Source organism: Coloeus monedula (genome assembly GCF_965178545.1).
Source record: "Coloeus monedula genome assembly, chromosome: 6".
NCBI classification, from domain to species: Eukaryota; Metazoa; Chordata; class Aves; order Passeriformes; family Corvidae; genus Coloeus; species Coloeus monedula.
This window is the reverse complement of record NC_138786.1, coordinates 49723661-49745124: the sequence shown is the minus strand read 5'-3', so window position 1 is coordinate 49745124 and position 21464 is coordinate 49723661. Positions and strand designations below refer to the sequence as shown.

Here is a 21464-nt window from a genome sequence, read left to right as displayed (position 1 = left end):
CCTCTGAGTTCTGCTTCAGGATCTTGTACCTCAAAGTCCCTCACCACTGCCTGTAGTTACCACCCACGTTTCTGCCTTGCTTCCCTGGGCATTATCACCATAACCATCCCTCTTCTCTTTTTATATTTTCAGCCTTCCTTGTATTTATTTATTCAGTTATTGCATTAAACCAAATCTTGCCAGGTGTTGTTGCATTGCAGTGATTGAGAATACAAGGAGAGGTCCTGAAAGATGATAAATACTCATAGCAAAAACATCTGTTACCTCGTTAACATGATTTAAAACAAAAATCACAATGGGAAAGTGCTGCTTGAATTTAAGACACTAATGCTAGGGAATTCCTACTCTGGGTGATGTATTTTTCTTCAGTGTCTTCCTCTTTCAAGCAAAATGCTCTGTACCTGTCTGCATGCTCATCTCTGAAAAGCGTCTCTTCCTTAGCCCTTTTCCCAGCATGCAGGAGCACACTAAGAGAGGGATTAAGCTTGGCCTTTCTCCTGTTAATCCAGCACTAATGCAATAGCTATTTATATTGCCAAAACCTCCCACATTTTATCTCCTGGACAGCTGGCATACCTTGAAACACTGACTGCTGTTCCCATCGCCCTCCCACTGGCAATGGCTGTGTTTGTGCTGGTGGCTGCTGGCTTCTGCCAGCACCCACCTGTACCTCCCACATCACAGAGAACCAAAATGGGGCAGGACTTGGGACAGACCAAAGCACTAACAGAAAAAGAGAAAGAAGGGATTTTCACAGGAGTTGAGTTTGCTTCAGATCTACATTGTGCCCCACCAACCACAGCTGTAGGACAAGTAGGAGAGTTCCCTGGAGTCTTGCTGATTTCTTGAAGTATTACCTTTGCTTACATTCTGTCTCATTTTCTGCAGCTGTTCATTGCTCCTTGGCTTGTTTCACCACAGGACACAGTTTCTGGTCAGCAGCTGATGCACCCGGCTGTTTGTACGGCAGAGCTGCAGCCTCATCTGGAGGTGCAGCCGCAGCAGTGCTCTGCTTAGCATGTTACTCACCGTGTAAGGACGGGGTCAGCTGCTCTGCCCACAAATACAGCAGTCTGGCTGGGCTGCCTGGTGCTGTTTGTCTGGCACACTGAAAGCATCACGTGGCAATAAAGATATCTCAAGCTGCTGCATGTAGCAGCTTTGACATGCTCTTGAGGTTCCCACCAAAACATCGGCACTGTTTGCAGTTTTATTTGCTAGGTGACTCTCTGGTTCTGCCTCTGGTGTCAGGCAGAGCTCATGGACAGCTTCTTTGGCCAGGTGGCAGGCCTGCCTGGGCCACTCTCCTGTCTCCTGCAGGAGGCAGCAGGCTCCGTATTTCAGAGTGTACTGATCCTCTGCAAACATCAAAGGACTGTTCTGTAATCCTTAAGCCTTTTTGTGTCTTCTGAAGCCATGCAGATGCGATGCCAGGTAAAATGCTCTATTCTATTGGATTGGAAAAAGAATTCAAAACTCTGGCATGTTGTTTAAACCATTAATAGCAAAATTCAGGCTAAATGAAATTGATAGATTGGGGGGGGGTGGATTATTCAGGGCTGGTTTTTGGGGTCGTGGGGTTGACTTTTTTCTCTCCTGTGTTGTGGAGTATGATTGGCTTTTAGGTGAAAATGTAGGATCACAGAATTGCTTGGGTTGGAAGGGACCTTAGCGATCATCTAGTTCCTGCCCTCCTGCCATGGCAAGTACACCGTCCACTAGACCAGTACCTAATGGGCCCTACAAGAAATTTTAGATTAGCTATTAGGAAGAAATTCGTTCCTATCGGGGTGGTGAGGCACTGGAACAGGTTGCCCAGAGAAGTTGTGGATGCCCCACCACTGGAAGTGTTCAAGGCCAGAATGGACAGGGCTTTAAGCAATCTGGTCTAATGGGATGAGTCCTTGTCGATGGCAGGGGGGCTGGAACAAGATGATCTTTAAGATCTCTTCTTACCCAAACTGGTCCATGATTCTGTGAAATAACAGGCCAGCGTTCATCTCTCCCTGGTGTTCAGTGTCACAATGATCGCGTGCCTATGGATGCAATAGAGCTCTTGAGCCAGCTGAACTCATTAGCAAGCAGCCACCTCAGCCCCCCCTGCCTTCATCGCAGCAGGGGCCGCTCCAGGGACATTTCGGCAGCGGGGCGGAGCAGGCGCTGGCTGCACCGGGGCGCTGGGAGAGCAGGAGCCAGCCCGGGCTGTGCCTCCCGCATCCTCCCTCCCTCCCCGGGAGCCAGCCCTGGGCCTCTGCAGCCGAGGAGGCGTAAGGGACTGTGACCAGGGTCATGGTGAGCCACCCGCGTAATTCCCTCTGCTCCATTAGCCGCTGGGAGAGGTGTCCCTGGACAGGCTTATGCGTCTGTAAATCTCCCTCCTTTTGGTTCATGAGTGAAATGAGGAGCACTGGATATCTGCACTGCCCCTTTTACTTGGCCCAAACCTGCGGGTTTTTTGGTAACTCATTTGTCTCAGCAACAGAGATGAAGACTAGAGTTTACCTCATGTAAGTCCACAGAATCTTTCAGCCATTTGTTCGTGTGCCCTCATGTCGTTCTGGGTATGTTTAGTCCTGGGAATGACAGTGATCACAGTTGTCCTTTATGTCCTACCCAGTGAGGCAGGCTGAAGGAAACTGGAAAACTTCTGAGCCAAACAGTGGTGTGAAGCAAGCAGATGTGGGTCTAGACAGCAAGGACTGGCATTTTGTAATCAGATGGACAAACCCAGTTACTGTCTCAAAGCTGTCAAGACACAGCAGTTCTGGATTGTCTTCCCCATTTGCCTCCTGCCTGAAACAAGGACTGTTTAACTCTCCTCACTTTTGTTCATAAATAGTCTCAGCAGACACTTCTTCTGGGTTTCTCTTCTGGAAATCAAACTCAGATGCTTCAATCATTGGTACTTACACTCTGCAGACTCCTAATTGTGATGCTCTCACAGTCTGAGACCAGCTCTCCATTTAAACTGGTTAGCTGTGTGTAGATCTTTGTGGGGCAGCAGCAGGGCCATGGGGATCTGGGTGCATGCAATGGGGTGCAGTGGGGCAATTCACAGGCATGACCCAGAGATGACATTTTTACCCTCTGTTGGGCTTCCTCCAAGAAGCTGGAACAGCTGAATCCCAATTGGCTCAAGTGGGTAATGACCTGGGCTAGATTAAATCACATCCCTGGAGCAGGCAATGGTGAGCAGCGGAAAGCAGGAATCTTGATGGGAGCTGGAGGAAAGTGGTGGGGAACAGTAGGTGAGGAATAGGAGCCTCTGGCTGCCACTGCACATCACCCAGAGCTGCTTCGGGCCAGTGCAATTCCATTGCATTTTACACTGCACAGGTTAAAGAAAGGTGCAAAGAGGAGAATGAGACATTTCTGAGTTTTGTTCACTTAACTGTCAGAGCTCCTGATTTCCACCAGAGGAACTGTGTCATGGTGGACTGGGCACGGGCACCATTCTGCCTCTGCAGGTCTGTCACAGAAAGAAAGACCACAGCAGCTCCAAACATTTGTTTTTCTTATAGAAAAAGGACTTAGTGTGGCCTAAAGAAAAAAAAAAGAAAATAAAAAATTTTATGTGGCAGCTTAGAGTTTTAATTTTAATCCTTCCAAGCATTGTGGTAGAAGAGGGAAAGCCAGGGAAAATATTGCTGAAATAGAACATTTCATTCAGTGGAAAATTCTGATTTAATTTCTGAAAATATGAAAGACTGCAGTCAAAACAGGAGCTGTCATGCTGCTGAGAAGTCACATTTTACATTTGCAGCTGTCATTCTTGTCTTAGCACTGAGATCCTGAGGGGACCCCTCAGCTTCCTTTTCCTGGGAGGTGCTGGCCTTGCTATTTGCCAGAGAGAGGGTGATCCTGGCCTCTAGGAAAGCTGAAGGATACAGGGAGCAAAGTGCAGCTCTAGTCTACAGACCCTGTGACTTTCATTTTCCAGGTATTTACATAACTGTTGTAGTATCTCAAGGGCCAGTTTCATTTTCTATCAAACCCCACAGTTTCAGAAAATCTTGTTTACATCTCAGAAGCAGTTTCAGCATTAGCGGTGCCTATTAACAGTTAATGAATTAATAAGATTCACTCCTGGACTGGTGTACAACAACCTTTTCCATGTGCCTGATGCTTTGTCCCCTCTTCTGCACACTGATAAACATGAGAGGAGAGACCCATGAAGCAGTTCTGGGTGAGGACACTCCAAGCAAAGAGAGGGGGCCAGGAGAAGGACAGAGGCAGCCATACAGGAAGCATGCAGTCACTTTTAAATCCTGCTTTTTTAGTCCTAGTTAAGCTGATCACATAAGATGTGATGCTCTCTCTCCCTGGTAAATGAAATCTTGCAGAGCTCTGTGGCACTGCTTGTCCCTTCCCAGCAAATCACGCTGTCCCTCAGCTGACTGAACTGGACAGAGTTACCAGGGTCATGTTTCACATGCACAAACTGTTCTTCAATCATGTCTCTTAACACATCAGCAACAGGAACACTTGTCTTACTCAGGTCTTTAAACACATTCTTACTTTCTTTTTTATTTTACTGTAGTACTTAATTTGTGGCAGATTGATCTCCTGACTTTGTCCTGGTTGGTTGTATAGACAGTTGTTATAAAGGGGATGTTTTTTAAAGGTTTCTAAGCTGTGAACTGTGCTTTGGTAACTCCTACTTATCAAATAATATCAGCTTCCAAATACCATTGAATTGAGCCTTCGACACCAAAAGAAAATCCATGTCCTTCTCCAAATAAGCACAGGTGACGTGGTTTCAGTGATTTGTATGGGTTTTATTTATACCTGTACAAACCACAGGAGTACTGGTTCATTCTGGGTCTTTATCCATACAGCAGCACTATATGTAGTAACTGTGGTATCATAAAATCATTCAAAAATCTGAAAAGTGGAACTTAACAGAATCTGGGATGACTGAGTTGGGTTGAGAGAGGTGACTCCCCCTCTCTACTCCATTCTCTTGAGACCCTACCTGCAGTACTGCAACCAGCTCTGGGGGCCCCAACATCAGAAGGACATAGACCTGTTGGAGCGGTGTCCAACAGGAGGAGGGACACAAAGCTGATCAGGAGGACTAGAGCACCTCTCCTGGGAAGACAGGCTGAAAGAATTGGGGTTGTTCAGCCTGGAGAAGAGAAGGCTCTGGGGAGACCTTATAGCACCTTCCAGTACCTAAACGGGCTCAAAAAAGCTGGAGAGGAGCTTTTTACAAGGGATAGGACAATGGCTTGAAACTGAAAGAGGCCAGGACTAGATTAGATATAGAGCAGAAATTAATCCCTGTGAGGGTGGTGAGGCACTGGCACAGGTTGCCCAGAGAAGTTGTGGATGCCCCATCCCTGGAAGTGTTCAAGGCCAGGTTGGATGACACCTTGACCAGCCTGGTGAAGTGGAAGGCATCCCTGCCTCTGGCACAGGAGGTTGAAACTAGATGATCTTTAATGTCCCTTCCAACTCATTCCATTTCATTCTATGAATTAATTAACTGCTACATCACACTTTTTTGAAAGAAGCAATTGTTATTAATTTACAATGGACTGACTGGACATGGGGCTGTGGTACAACAGGAGAAAAGGTGTTACTTTCATCCTCTGTGTGATCAGAAGAAATTTTGTTCAATACATCATTCAGTGCAGTCCAGTGGGCAGCCCAGTTCCACCCAGCCCACTATCCCATGCTTTGGATGAAGAGCTATCTTTACCACACGCCCACTGGAGAGCATGGGGGGGACCAGAGACAAAAGCCTCTCACCACAAGTGCCTACCCAGGGCCTTGTCATTAGGCTGAGAGGCAAAATGACATCTCATGGCAGTGCCTGGGCAAGAGCAAGGTGGAGGCAGTTGCAAGCCCTGCTTCTGCAGCTATGCATTGAGCAGCTCAGGATTCATGAGGTGAGAGGGGAGGAGGACCTGCAGCACAGTGGTGGGACGTTTTGGAGAGCATGTGTGAATCTGCACTCTCTGCTCTGGACACAGCTCCACACCTGCCAGCCAAGGTGCCAGTGGGAGCTCTTACTGCCACTTGCCTACCTGTCCTAAAAGTTGGCATCCTTGGCACCAGTACCACTCTTTGTTGAATTTGGCAATGAGCATGGGGCATGAACTGTTCTCAGCTGCTGTCCCACAGGGCTTTTACTAGCTGGGGATAATTTTTTGTGACTCAAGGAGGGCTGGTCTTGACAAGTGGTTTGATGCCAGTGCTATTAAGGCTGATGCTACCTTTGGACTGAGACAAAAGACAAGGGGTTTGATGCTAGATCTGAAAGAACTTTATGCTGCCTGCAATGAGTGCCTCCAGCTTCATCTGCTGGTGAGTCACTTAGGAGTGTCTAATTCCATGACTCTTAGGAAGCAAAACTTCACCAACCAGCTCTTCTGTTTAGAATGGTGTGAGGGAGAACTCAAGGGTTTGGTTCCCTGCAGCCTGGTGCAAAGCAGTGTCAGATGCTTCCTTTCCAGTTTGGTAGGGTTTTCTAGCAGGCTTGCCCTACTGTACAGATTTGGCAGCTTGCAGGAAAACTGAATGGAACATGCTGTTATGTCACTGGAAATCCTGGGTAAGGTATTCACCAAGCATAAGTCAGCAGAGCCCCTGTGTTTCATAGGTAGTGAATAATTTCTCATACAGAGTGATGCATGTGGTGATAATACAACACAGCCTGTGTTACTGGCCAGTACCAAAGTACTGCATTGAGATCAGTGATTCTGGGTTTGCATCTTTCCCTTTCTTGTTTCTCCATTGCTATTCACATGTTCTGGCCCTGGAGAGCCTCTGTTCCTGATGCCCTCCTCTACCACCCCTGCAATGAGGAGCCTGCCAGACTGGGATTGTCATCAAGGAGGGAGTGTAGGAAGGAGGACTAGCAAAAGAGAATTGCACCCCACTCTCCTCTTCTGGCTTCTGGTGCTCTTGGAGCTACTGGGTTGTCTCAGCCTTTGAATAATGGACTGGGAAGGGCACTGTGGGAACTGGGGAGACAGGGTGAGGGCCAGTTTCAGCGCAGGCTTGTTCAGCTCCAGGTTCAGGGGAAGTTTCAAGGGACTAGTGTAAATCTGATGGGAAAAGTGAGCTAGTGAGGAGCTAGTGTAGGGAAACAGAGGCCAAAAACCTCTGAACCCCACTGGCCTCACCCTGAGAAGATTCTGAAGTACCATAATATGGTATTGTCACTGTGAGTGATTCCAATAACACCTTTAGAAGGAACTAAAAGGAGGGGTCTTGCACTAATTTCAAAGTGGATACCCTGAATCAGAGTGCACCAAAACGTACATTAGTCCCATTGATTCCCATCATGATCAGTGTAATGTCAATATTTTCTATTACCAGTGTGTTTCCATTATGCAGCAGTTAATCTACTTCTACCAAGTTGGATATGCAGGGAAAAGAAATTAAAAAGAACATTAGAAGAATTAGTTAAGAAAACCAGCTAGCCTAATGCTGAGGTTCTCAATTTTAAAAGCAGCAGTACATTCATCTAAAAGAGTGCTGTGTGAATGCTTTCTACTTTTTCTCACCCAATTGTATTATTCCATCACTACCCACTGGTAACTTGTTTTGTGCCTTCTTGGTAGCATCTTGCACTGAGTCTGGTCTCCAACATCAAATGACAACATTCCAGATTCATCTGTCTGTGTCACTAAGTGTATGATATAAATCTTCTCAGAAGTAAATTCTAGTGATGAAAAGGAGAGGATTCCTCTGCAGGAAACCATTAATTGCTCTAAGTGCCCTCCTAATCTACAGGATTTGAGTTACGGTTCTACTCTCTTCAGCCTGTGCCCTCACCATAGCATTGTCATGGGGCTGTGCTGTGCCTTGCAGGCATGTGCTGTAGCCAGGAATGCAGGCAGAGTGAATCAGAGTAAGTGGAGGAGTCTGTTTATGTACACTATTAACTAGTCCTGGCCAGTACTTGGATTATTTATTGTTATTATCATATCCAACCTTCAGGATTTCTTGCCCTTGCTAAGAAATGCATGTAGATACAGACTAGGTCCACAGTCTGAGATTTGAGACTATCAAGGTGAACTGATTTCCTCCTTCCTCTTTATTTTTGCAAGGTAAAATAATTTGTCTTGTCTCAGTAGGGCCAGGATTTCAACTGAAGGTTGAGAGACCTGATGCAAGGTTCAGAGTTAGACCCAAAGGGGTCACATCTTGGGAACTGTCTGGATGCTATTCTTGTCCCTTACCTCTGACCAAGCACTTCTCTGTGTCTCTGTTATCTCTGTGTTAAGACAGGATTATTCTGTTAAACCCCTTTATTATAGGGCTTTGGAAAAGGCTGGAGAAAACTCTTGAAATACTAATGGAAAAACCACGGCAGTTTTCACTTTCTAGAAATGTCCATATACAGCTAAACTTAGGCAGTCTCCAAGTGGATTTATTTATTCAAGCAGATTGCATGTTCCATGGCTTTCTCCAACAATACTCCGTTCCCTAGGTTTACATTCCCAGGGGCTGAATCCTGAAAAATCAGTTTCGAAGATCATGTTGTGACATATCTTGGCCAAAAAGTTTCAAGTCTCCCTGCCCTGGATTTATGACCTGTCTGTTGTCAGATCACCTAATAGGAGCTGAATCCACCAGCATTGTTAGTGTTGCAGACTGGCAGCAAGATGAGACTGGTAACATGGTTTGTGCAATGTGCACACCACACATGCATAGGTGCATGTGCTGCTGGTGATATGTAGCCCTTTCTAGCACATTTCCCCCAGTATTTCCATTGTTTAATGTATCTATTAATTTTCAGAGAAAAAGTGATAGGCGGAGAAATACTGCTCTTTGTGAGGAACTTGAAGCATGGCATGATGTCACATTTTCCTAGTCTCTTCGTAGCTTCGCTGGTGGAGCTGAGAGACAGTTTGGGGCTCCTTGTTGCTGGCTGTTTGTAGTCCTGCTGTCATCAGCAATGCTGCCAGTCTGAGGGGGACTGCAGTTGCCAGGGTGCTTTGGTGAGCAGGGCAATTCCCCAGGGGTTTAGGTGACATGGGAGTGTGTATAGTCCTCATGGCAGAGTGCCACAGACATGCCATACTCAAAGTTTGTTACTTACCTGCCTCATACTCAGGCCTGTTGAAAATCCCACCTCCTTTACCAGGGGTGCATATGATGGGGTATCTGGCAGTAGTCTGACTTGCTACCTAGTTCTGTCCCGGCACAAAAGCCCTGCGTGAATTTCTGCTCCCTGCAGTGAGTTGAGGATTGCCAAATTCCCAGAAAATGCCATTCTTCCCATGCTGACAGAGCAGGGCTTCAGCCCAGTACAGATCCCTTTGGGAGATCCTCTCTTTCTTCTGGCAGCTAGCCAATGACACTGATGCTTTTGTCCCTGTTCCCATTTCCTCCCTGTGACTCTCGCTGGCCTTGTGCAACCTGCTCACCTGCTGTCTGAAATGACCTTTCTCTTGGGTGGTGTGTAACTCCAGCTCTTTGTTTTCTTCCACAAGATGCTGCCCTTCCTCTGGAGTGGGAAACTCACTCATCAGCATCTGGATGAAGAGAGCAGAAAGCTGACCCACCATTGTGCCTCTCATTTGCAGAGCAACTGCCAGCTCTGGTGGCTTCCAGTTACCAAATAGCTTTCTTAGTGACTCCAAGAGTCTTTGCAAATTTGCCAATCCTGCTTCTGGGGCTGGGCGGAGACAAACATAGGCTGGGCTGCTCCACAAGCACCAAGGCTCTGCTCTGTGCAGCTCTGTCCTTGCTGGCAGGACCAGCTCCTTCTCTCACTGTCAGTACCGAGGTAAACCTCGAGCAGCTCTGGCATCAGCACTCAGTGATGAGATTAGTGCCACCCGGACATAGCCCATGCCCAATGGGCACCACTGGAGCCTCCCTGGGACCTGGCCTGGAGTAATGATCAGATCCAGGGCAGTAATATGAGGAGACAGGCTTTTTGGGGCTGCTTTCTCTCCCAGCGAGAGCATAGTTTCTCAATTCATCCCAATTAAAATAATGAATAAGGATGATTGATTGAACCAAAAATATCGTATTTGTTTAATCATAGAAATCAGCCTCAGTAGCAACATTTTGTAAACACGTGTCAAAAATAGGCTTCAGTCACCATGTTTGTGTATCACTGTGGCCTGGATTGCACTTGGCCACCTTCCAGGAACCCACTTGATATCCATGAGAGATTCCAAGAGGGAGGGTATCCAGACTGTGCATGGCCACTGACACCGCTCAATTGACAAAAGGGATTTTCTTCTTCCCTGTTCAAATGAGGGAGATATATTTTATATTTATGGTCAGCAATAGCTGAAGAAATGTTCCCCTGTTCAGCTGTTACATGTGAGTCTAAAGAATTCTTGCAAGATGAAATTCAGCACCATGAAGCATTTGATTTTTAGATGGTGTGACTTGACCTAAATACCACCCTATAAACCATAAATAACCTGCTTAATAACATTACCATTTTTATGGTATCATGTTCCCATAGCGTGGCTGCAGGGTCATGCTGGTTTATTTTTGTGGTCATCTGACTGGATGAATAAATTCTTTCTCAAGATCTGGTTTGTAGGTGAGTCTTGTGTTTCCTGATGATAGATCATATCCTGGGTTCCCAAACAAGTTCTGAGTAATCGGTAAAGGACAAAGGGAAATGAACCACAAAGTGGATAGAGGTGCCACCTACCATCTATCACATACACTATGGTCCTTTTGTGGCATGGTAGGAGCCAAATCCTACTGATGTACAGACTTCTTCCTGCAGGATTCTTATGGACCTCTTAGGAAATGAATGCACCTTACAAAGTCCACGAGGGACCAGGACCTCTGCATAACAACCTAATGTCACTTTTGGGGAGTGCATCTAGTAGTGGAAAGAGATTCAAAATGGTTAATTAGGAACACTTGTGTCTCAGCTCTCAGTTTGCTCTCCTCTACCACATCTGAAGGTCATCTCAATAGTGAAGAATTCCAAAATTGGAAATTGGGAGTGATTTGTGCTTGTCAGGTTTTAAATGTGGGAGTTTCGCATTTTCAGGTGCAACTGCAGGTTTCCCTGCTACTTTGAAGAGACTTGAAATAGACTCCCAAGGCAAAAAAACATGCTGTCTTCTTTCCCACTCACACCTGAACAGGGAAAATGCTGCTTAAACTGCTGAGTCCAAAGCATGAGCCAGATTGAGAGGTGAGAAAATTAAGTGAAGTGCCTGTGCTGCTGAAAGTCTGACAAAAGGAAACAACCCTGTTCTACTCAGAGAATATGAAAGGTAAGAAAACAAGGCACATAAAGTGATTTCATGTCAAAATTTTGTCAGGAAAATGAATGGGACTTCATACAACTTTTACTGAAGGCTTTAAACTTCTAGTCTTAGGGAATTTAATTTCTGTAGATCATGGTGATAAGGACAGAAAGAAGGAAAGCTCTCCATCAAGTAAAGTGTTGCGCCATTAATAGAGAATGAATACAGTGGGACTCAATAGTGATCCAACAAAGAAATCAATCCAGTGTGAGACATCACACCAACGAGTGAAACGGGCTTTTAAGAAAAGCTGTTTGGTTTGGATTTTGGCTTGTTTTTCATAGGTTGAGGTTTTTTGTTGTTTTGGGTTTTTTTTAATGTCTGCATGAGTACTTCTGAGTCCTTTAAATAGGCCACTCGTTCAAACAGTTGACCTGACAGTGAAAGCAAGGCAGTGACTTTTCTTAGCTCAAGGACTAAACATTGCCAAGAGATAAACTATTTATAAGCTTAACACCTGACTATGTGCTAAATAGCTCTGGCTGATAAAGCTTTTGGTGCAAAATTATCACTCCAGATTAAGACTGGTCTGGAAACCTGAAGACCTGGACTGCTAGAAAGGATTCAGGTAGGGTTTAAGATGGATTTAAAAAGATGTATTTAATATATCTTCTCTAAGGTTGTGTAGTTCAACAGGATTAGGGAGTTTGGTAATGATAGACAGGTCTTTTACCTGTATGTAAACAACACAACAGGGAGTTTATTTAAAAGAAAATCACCTAAGTATGTAGGTACAGCATTAAGACACAAATGGGTTTATCTATGCCCAACAAGCCTTCTGCAAGCTGGATCTATGTTTAACAGCCTCCACTGGATGGTGGTGGCCCCCTCATTCTAAAATAAATATTCCCCTGACCGCAGTATACTTGTTTTAAAAGCAAGAGAAAAAAAAAATCAAAGCGTGTTGGACTGATTTGCTTGTTTGGAGAAGCTGACAGAGCATAGTTGGCCTTAGACATGGTGGGAAGGGGGTCAGGGAGCAGGACTGTTTTCATTTTATAGTGTAATAAAAGTTTCAACATATCACAACCCTCTTGCATGGGGCTACAGGGGTCACAACCAATTTGCTGAAAAACACTGAGCTATAAAACAGTCTGGAGCCTCTTCTACGGCAGCCCTAATCCCCTAATAAAGAAGTGGAGATAATCAGACTGTGTCATTCACAAAAGGGCAGAAGTAGAATTTCAGGGCTGTCTCCCATCCACGTTGCTCCCATGCAAGCATGTGCTGTGGAGACATTTCAGGGCAAGATTCACAGTCACCTGGAGGGAGGGAATCCAACCAAAGTCAAAACCCAAGTCCTGGGGCCTGAGGATGTGCCTGTGTGGTCTGACAAAAGTGCCAAGCAAGGCCATATATAGGTTGCAATTTGTCCCGGCAGTTTTCTTCAGGTTGGCCCACCTGAGTGTTTTATGGTTGTGTGGAGCTAGGGAAAAACAGAACAGCCAATGATGGAAATGGCAAACAAGGGGTTCAGGAGGCTCAGGGTGCTTATAGTCACTTTAGGTCCAGTCTGTGCTTGCAGGAATAATGCGGTGTAGCAGTCCAAGCATGACTGCCCACTTCTGCAGGCTCAGCAGACCTAGTACCTGTGGTAAATGGATGGAGTTGCAGGTCTAAAAGCTTCCTGTGCAAGAGGCATGCTTTAGACCCCACCTTCAAAAGCAAGCTCAGCAAGGCAGAAATGACCACACACTTTGTGAATCCTTTCAGCAGCTTCATGTCATCTTGGTCCAACCCAACTCTTGAGTGGACATCATCAATTAATTGCGCTGATGCTGCTGAGCTCCACTGTGCAATCTTGACTTACTCTCTTCCCAAGCACAGAGTTATTGGTAAGCTGAAGATTCTGCCCCTTGTGTTGGTATCAGCTGGAGGAGTTGGTGCTCCTAGCTCCCAGCCATGAGGCAATGCAGATCCCAGGGTCAAACTGGGCTGCTGCTGTTATTGAAGGGATCTGTCTCTCTCACCCTCTACCTGCCCCTTGACCGTGCTGACCACGCACAGCGGCTCAACCCATTAAATGGGTCTGAGACTCTCCCTGCTGCTCCTGCCATCAGCTGCCAGGTGCACCCCAGCACAGCCCTGCACAGCTGATTGCTGGTAAGCAGACCCAGGAGCAAACTGAGCAGTGCCTGTTGCTGTTATTACAGTAAAGGAGACAGCAGGTGCCTTAGAGTAACACTGACAGGCAATTTGTCACTGTTTTTCAGCAGGAAACCTTCATATACTTTGCATTTAGCAACTTTCCTCTCTAGCTGTTGCAAAGAAAATGGAGAAACGCACAAGACAATTCTAGTTCAAACAGTAAGAGTGAAAGATTTTTGTGTCAAAGGAGCTTTTAATTGTGTTAGGCCTTGTGAAGAGAATGTCCATGATGTTGAAGGAATATATCAAACAACTATCCTTTGAGGGGGAAATCCAGAAGTTCTGACAGTTGAGCCTCCCAGTGGTCTCCTGAAATAATAAGAATGCTAATAACCATAATACTTAATAATAGCAAGTATTAATGTCCTGTGGTACTAGACATTTATGAGATCTACTCCCAAATACTGCATGCAGTGTGCCCAAAAGGCCAACTCAGGACAGGTGCAGTAGGGAGATCTGAGCAGAGCAGGGGAGCTGAGAGCCTGGCTGGAACAACAGGAACTGGGCTGGCTCACTGCTATGGAGAAAGTATCCCAGAGTGGATACCAGTGCTTTCTATAAATAAAGCAAGGGCATATCATCAGGGAGAATGGAGAGACAGCTGAGCTAAAGGACAGAGTTGGCAGCAAAATAAATAAGGACCATGAGTCAATTAGAAAAAAACCTTGTAATCAGTGGAAAGAGGTTTTGAACAGTATATTACTGGGTGTAACAGGAGCTGGGGCTAGAGCCATGTTGGACACTTTTTGCATCCTGTCCTTGCAAGTTACAGCCTCTTGAAAACTCTCTAATGCTGGGTGTGCCTAAATCACTTAGCACTCTCCCACAGGCATCAAGAGCCTCCAGAGAGCTGCAGGCCCTGTGTCACCACATGCCCAGCACTGCTCAGGATGAGCAGCTTCATTCACTGCTCATCCCTGAGCCCCATCAGAAGTGGCTGATCACCAGCTGATGTCCTGGGGGTTAAACCTGGAGGGCTTCTCACCATGGTCAAGAGCCACTGTATTTTAATAATGACTAAAGGATGAGGAGACAGTGCTCCATTACCCACGTTTTTTAGACAGCTGCTTTATTGATAAATAGGCTAGATAACAGAGGTTAATTCCCGCTGACTGCAGAAGGAACCTGAGCTCCCAAATTTCAAGTCCCCTTTGGGTTTAAATCGGCATTTGTCTTGTACAGCCCAGCAGTTCTTGCAGCCTCTTAATGTGTTTAGCCTGTATTTCCTTGCTTCTTTTCGATGGATCTCATTCTATTCTGAATGAGGATTGTGCATAATGTTTACTAACAACAGCAAGGGACAAGACCTAAAGATGCAATGAGACCCTTTTAGTAGCTTTCTCCTATTACCAATACTGCTCTATCGTGGTAATTTATTTTACTAAGTGAATGGATGAAAGAACAGAGATGCAGCAGGTTGCATGAGACCGTGTGCAGTCAGAGGCAGCCCTGTGTTACCGTCTGATATTGTGGCAGCGTGAGCTTAGCCCTACCCGACTCCCCATTTTTCAAGCTCTGCTACTAGTTTATTTTTCTCTCCCTCTGTCATTTTGTTCAATTTTATTTCTGCTTGGTAGTTTGTGCTGCCTCATTTCCTTTTCCCACTGTTAGTCTTCAAAAAACTTATGAAAATTAAAAGCTTGATTCTGGCACAAGAGAAATGAAATGCTTTATTTAACAGGTGAATGAGGCACCGCCTTTTCTTTCGATGATATTCCTAGTCACAGATTTTCTGTTGAGACATCATTATTTAATTCTTTGGCCAAGTATAAGCTGATGCAAATCAAAAGGGAATTGTTTGCATTTGTTGGTGTTATAATCATGTTAGTTAGAAGAGAAGAGGGCAGGATGCATCTACTTGTCTCTAGTACATTTGTCCTGAGCATACTGAATGCAGTGATGGCTTGAAAAGATCTTTAAAAAATTCTGAATTGATGACAGGGGAAGTTGAATATTCTGATTTTATATAGCTTGATTAGTTTCAGAAGCAATTACAGGATTTGGAAAATTTTATTTTATGAAGCAAGGTCATTTCAGTATTTTTTGTTATTTCAACATATCTTTTAGGTTCAATATTAAGTTAAATGGAAATGTAAATGAAATCTGATGTCTTTTAATAGATTTTGCTTTTTAAATAAAGATTACACTTCATGTTTGGAAACAGATCAAGAATTTGCTGCTGGAATCAGACCTGGCATGAGAAATACCAGCTTGCAGTGGTAAGATTTTTTTTCCTAATACAGATTAGCTCAGTTGTTCAGAGCATGGTGCTAAATAATGCCAAGGTTTTGGATTCTATATGGGCCATTCACTTAAGAGTTGGACTTGATGACCCTTGTGAGTCTCTTCCAACTCAGACTATTCTGTGATTCATGATTCTGTGATCCTGATAATAGCAATGATATGTGGTGCATTGTCATGGCATACAACCACACAGCTCTGCTTGGTAGTGCATGGTAGCAAAGATGAGCAAAGGTTGTGTTGAGACAAAGAAAAGAATCTCTTCCATTGCTCTGGCATCAGTGGTTTCAGTACCAAAGGGGTTTTGGTCTGAGTGTTTACAGAGATGCCTTTACTTTGAGATGTTCTGCATAAAAAATGAATGGGTATTTTTATAAAAATATATATCTTTGTGAGCAGGGCTCCTTATGAGGACAAAGTAGACTAAATACAGACTGAGGGAATATAAAACACACCTGTCCAGCTTCCTGACAAGTTGGTGCAAAGATTATACTTTAGGATTGCACCCAGGGTAAGTACATGGCATCATATTGCTCAATGGAGAAAGGTGAGGTTTCCAACAGGAGGACTCAACACAGAAATTGTCAACATGACAACCTTTGTATTGCACTTCGCTTTAACTTCACTGTTTAACTCCAAAGATTTGAAATTTTATAAATCTGCAAGCCCAGGTCAAGATAGGCAAGACTGAGATGTATTTATTAGCATAATTCAGTGTGACGATCTTTGGAATGGATCTTTCAGTATGGATGGATGCTAAACAGCTCCTGAAGATTTTCTTCAAATGAAATGTTTGTCCCACCACCACTGCAGAGATTAATTCAATGGACATGGCTGTTGGAATTCCTGAGAAAGTACCTGGTCTCACAGTGTTTACAAGAAGGAAAATGAGATATGGGCCCAGCTACAGATTTTCCAGTGGGCACAGAATCTGTTCCAGGATTAGTGCCGTACAAAATGTGATCTTACGCATTTGATGTTTTTCATAGTTATAAAGTTTGGAAGTCTGGAATGTTTTATTACTGGGGATGAATGTCTTTGAAGGCAAACTGCAAGAGAATGGTCTTGAAATGTGCAAAACTAATGGGCATGTCTGGTATATTGCTGATTCTTTTGAAGAGATACTCTATTGGAAAGAACTGCTGCCAACACACGTGGGATGGACTGTGCCTCTTGAACCTTTTGCCCCATTTTGAGAAGGCTGATGGACAAGTCAGCTCAATGTAAGCAGACAGGAAGAAGGTTTGTGCAGCAGCTTAGAGCACATCAATCATGTATTTGCCACAGCTCTGTGGTGTGTAAGTAGATACCACAGTGGTGGGCACATTATAGCTGAGGGATAGATTAGATGGACTCAATGCATGAGCAGCAGCTGCACATACTCAGTTTCCCAGACCTGTCCTAAGCTTTTCTGGGGCTGACTCAACCAGTTGTCCACATATGTGTCCTATTATGCATGGTGTTGTTCTCTCTTTTTATTTTTATTGATTCCATATTATTTTCTATAAATTCTGATTTTGCAATGATGAATCACCTCTCTGTCTTCTACAATCTCCCTTCCCCATGTTGCAAAACAGATTTAACTTCAGTCAGTGCCTACTGACATTAGCCCAGTTTGCTTTTCTGTTCTGAGATGCCACCCATAAAGGTACAACACTAGGTTTACAGATAGAGTGTGCAGATAGAGGGCTTTATATGTACAGGAAAGTTACTACTCAATCATTCTGCTGAGCAGAGGGGAGCTGCAGGGAGCCACATTCCTGGCCACAGCCACAGACCCTGTTCCCCCAGCAGCCTTAGCCATGTTCAGGCAAAGATGGTGGCCAGGTGACCACGAAACTCAAGGCCTACCCTGGCAAATATTTCTTTTGCATGCAGAGATCTGCCAAGTCATGCTAACACACTTACCTGGGAAAATGTCCCTTCCTTGCTGAGTGTAAGACCTTGGGGGGGAGGCGGGAATTTTCAGCCTGAAAGCTTCTAAATCAACTGCAAAAAATTCAATATAATCAGTTCAGAGGATAGCTTCAAAATACAAATGCTAAAAGTAGAATTGGAGGGCTGGGGTTATATTTCTTTGATTTTTCAGGTGTTTGACTTTCTCGCTGCTGTCCTTTTTTCACACAGCTCCTAGTCTCTCTTTGCATCTGTGGTGCCATTGTGCATATTTACTGCAGCATGTGCAGAGGTACACAAGTCTGTTTTTCCCACATAAAACAAGCAAGAGGTGTAGAGTCCCATGCTTATATCTGGTTGATGTTATTTTAGTTATCTGGAATAGTAGCTTTATTTTGATGTAATTTTATTTGGTTCTCTGATAATATGCATACTGTGCTGCTAACCTTTCTGATGATCTTTTCCTGAGGAGGCTTTGCCAGTACAGAATCCTGATCTGTGCGCTCCAGATGGTAGAGAAACAGAAACATATACTCCCTACAATTAACTCATTTTCCTGCTTGCTGCAATTCAGCCTAACCACCTGCAGAATGCACACCTGTTTTTTATATTTCATTGATGCCTGGCTTAGAGAGAGTGGTGGACTTTGTGCATCAGGTCCTTTCCAGGTGTATTTGCACTTGTGGATGTCAGTAAATTACCCTGAACCATATGGGATCAGCAAAGAGTTTTTTACTCACCTCCGAAGAGCTTGAAGTCTTATTGCCTGTTTCTTATCCAACATAGGGTATTGATCAGGAGCTCAAAAAGAAAAAGTGTTAATGTGTCATGAGAATTTCATATTGCAAGTCAGTGTGCACCACTTATGTGTCATGTGATTTCGCAGATCTGAGGCACAGTTTTAAAAATCTCTTGATGAAACATCTGCCTCTCCCTGAAGTGATTCTTGTGCTCCTTGGCCGAGCACCACTTACTTTGGAAAAAAGTAAGTACAGTTCCACTAAAATAATCAGGAAAGTATTGATTTATAGTACCTAGGGATCTGCTTGTTCTTTACATAAATAAATGCAAAAATCTATGTTCCCTGCCCTTGTTTGTCAGTTTTCCAGTAAGGACAGATGGAAATTGTCTGGAAGTAGAGTTTTAACTATACGAACAATTTCTTTATAGTAAGAAAGCTGGAGAAAGCTCATATCTTCCACATTATTTTCCCCAGCTATTCTCTTGCCACACTAATTTGTACCTGTTATGGATATCTCAGGTAAAGGACTTCAGTCTTTACCCAAGTACAGCAGATTTCTAGTAAAATATCTGTTCATATGCACATATACATACAAAGAGAGAGAGTCCTTATTCATGTGTCTGTTGATAGGTCAGAAGAGACAATAATAGTTTTTCATAAATAACAAAATACAATTACCCTAGGGAAAGAAAGGTTGGTAATGCCTGGTTGATCTATTATTTCTTTGCATATTTATGTGTGTTACTTCTATTGTATTATGAGACCTTCAGGCGTTTTGGCTGATGGCTTTGTCCTCACTCTGGTGTGACTCCATCAGCTTCCATGGTGCTGAAGCAATATACCTGAGCCTACCATGAAACAAATATTAGTTTCTGTGCTTTGTTACACAGATGTGATGCAGAGCCGAAATCAACTGATCCTCAGGCCAAACATGTGGTATGGATTGTGATTACAAAGATCAGTAATGAGGACAACACCCTTCACTTACTACAGTGGTTTCTGGTAAATCCTCCTTTTTCCTCCTCTTTAAAAAATAAAAATACTATGAAACACTCCATTCCTCTTCTTATCCTAAGCAATGAACTCATAACCACAGATGTTTCATAGAACTAGTGAAAATTTACACTATCAATCACTTTTTTTTTTTGAGATAGGAAGCAGTGTTTTGGTTCTTGCCAGACACAAACGTGTCTCAAGCTCTGCTGCTGCCATGTGCTGCACAGGCTGCCCCAATGAGTCTCCTGGCACATTCAATAAGTACTGCTGCCTGAAAAAGTGAAGTCTTGGTGCATGTATGAGGTTTCAGATTTTTTTTACTTTGGCTGTGTTTTAAAGCTAACCACAGTTTCCTGTGCAACCTGAGCTCCGTGTTTCCAGCGTGCCCCAGTGTCGTTTCCGTGTGACTCAGATCTGAGCTGGTGTTTGCAGCCTGGCTTTCCCCTCGGGCCTGACCCACAGTCAGGGAGTGAGATCCCTGCTCCTGTGTTCCAGCCACGTGTACGTCTTCACTGGTGCACAGCAAGAGGTTGTCAGCAGTATGTCATTCAATAGCAGGGGAATGTGCTATTTGAGGCTCTGGGACTTGTTGCTTCAAAAAGTAAGGGAGATAAATAATTTAGGAAGATTCATATTTGGGTTCAGTGTTATAGGAAAACAAGACTATTAAGGAGTAAATAATCAAATAAATATTTGGAAAGGTTGCAAAGTGCCATGTGTTGAAGATTTAAACCAGTTGTCATGAACTTGCATGATGTCTCTGAGGAGAACTATTTATCCTCACCAAAGTTTCTTGCAAATGCTCCCAAACTACCATTGCTAGGGTCAGCCTAGAGGGTCCACTTAAGCTGACCACTGACCTGATTAATTTTTAGGCGCCAAGCCACAGAAAATAAGATTATATCAGAGGTTAATCGATGACACGTAATAGTGACCACAACTGATGTGACAGACATGATGTACAATTGGCAGAGAAAGCAAAACCATTTTCACGAACAATAGAACGTGCCAACCAAGAAATGACTCAGTCTTTGCAGCATTTCAGGGAAAATATCTTTGACATCCTGCATGCACCCTCTTCACTCATATATAGCGTGAATAGTTTAAGACACCTTATCTTGTCTCACAATCTCACGTCAAAAGGAAATCACTCATTAAAGTCAAAAATGATGAACATGATTTAAGCACTTTTGAAAGGTGCTGTGCTGGCATGCCTGTGCTTTGGTATCCAGAGAAGAAGCCTAAAGCAGATGGATACCTTTCCCTACACTGACATGGTGTTGTTCCTTGCTCTGGTCCCAAAGGACTGTCCCACCTGAGGGTGAGAGTTTTGTCTGGAGAGACCAGACAGTACCCACTGCAGCCCACGATGTGATTGATCAGGCTGTTCCCAGACTGAGCCTGCACAGGCTCCCACCAGCTCCTGGGCAACTATCAAGTACCAGCCCCCTCCATCTGGGCTGGACCAGCTTTAGCCTAGTGACCCAGGGAACTGTCTGTATCCCACTTGTATCGCCTTGAAACAAAACCCTCTCCTTGCTGAGCTGCCACAGGCACTCCCCCAGTGCTTGCTCAGCAGCCTGCACGCTGCCCTGGTGCTCTCAGTGATAACCAGCTGATTAGCACAGCTATTGGCCTCTCCATTTGGTGGTCAGCAGCATTCAGCATTTTGTCTCATCCTGGTGACCTGCCCTCTGCCAGCCTGTATCTCCAGGGTGGAGCTGGGGCCCTATAAGGATGTTTCCTCAGCAAAGAGCCACGGAGGCTGCCAGCTCCTGTAACCAGAGGAGATCTCAGCTGTGATGGCCATCACCCACACATGGCTGAGGCACCTGCAGCCCCACCAAACAAGGCCTGGTGAAAACACCCTAACCTGTCCCTATCAGTAAGGTGTGTCTAGATAAATGCCAAAGAACCGAAGCATGGCTGCAGCTCAAGTACAGAAAATACATTCTGGTTATTGTTACAGCTCTCAGCAACATCAAAGCAGCTTGGCTGAAGTTCAGCTCTTTACTCCAACCCTCATCTGTGCTGTTCTGCTGTTCTCATCTTATGCATAAAGGTGTTAAACAGATTTTCCATCTCACTTTGTGGTTTTGACACTTGTAAACCAGGCATGGTTTTTCTTGGAGCTGTGATCTCCAAACACAGCTCAAGAAAGATAATGATGTTTAGTTTGGATATCTGGA

At 44.4% G+C, this 21464-nt stretch overlaps 1 protein-coding gene across 12 annotated transcripts in view; it reads left to right on the top strand.

The window, feature by feature from the left end:
- Positions 1–11031: 11031 nt before the first annotated feature.
- Positions 11032–21464, top strand: part of ASB2 (ankyrin repeat and SOCS box containing 2) — a 48261-nt gene continuing 37828 nt past the window's right edge. For 5 of the 12 annotated variants that reach the window (XR_014226537.1, XM_082284226.1, XM_082284230.1 and 2 more), the window contains exons 1-4: positions 11736–11820; positions 15565–15619; positions 16041–16152; positions 19170–19281. The gene's annotated coding sequence lies outside the window, so the exon portion shown is untranslated. Of the gene's footprint in view, positions 11220–11735; positions 11821–13005; positions 13088–15564; positions 15620–16040; positions 16153–16760; positions 16884–18423; positions 18523–19169; positions 19282–21464 lie in introns of those variants that run through there. The other 7 variants (XM_082284228.1, XM_082284229.1, XM_082284231.1 and 4 more) reach the window with 7 other exon arrangements.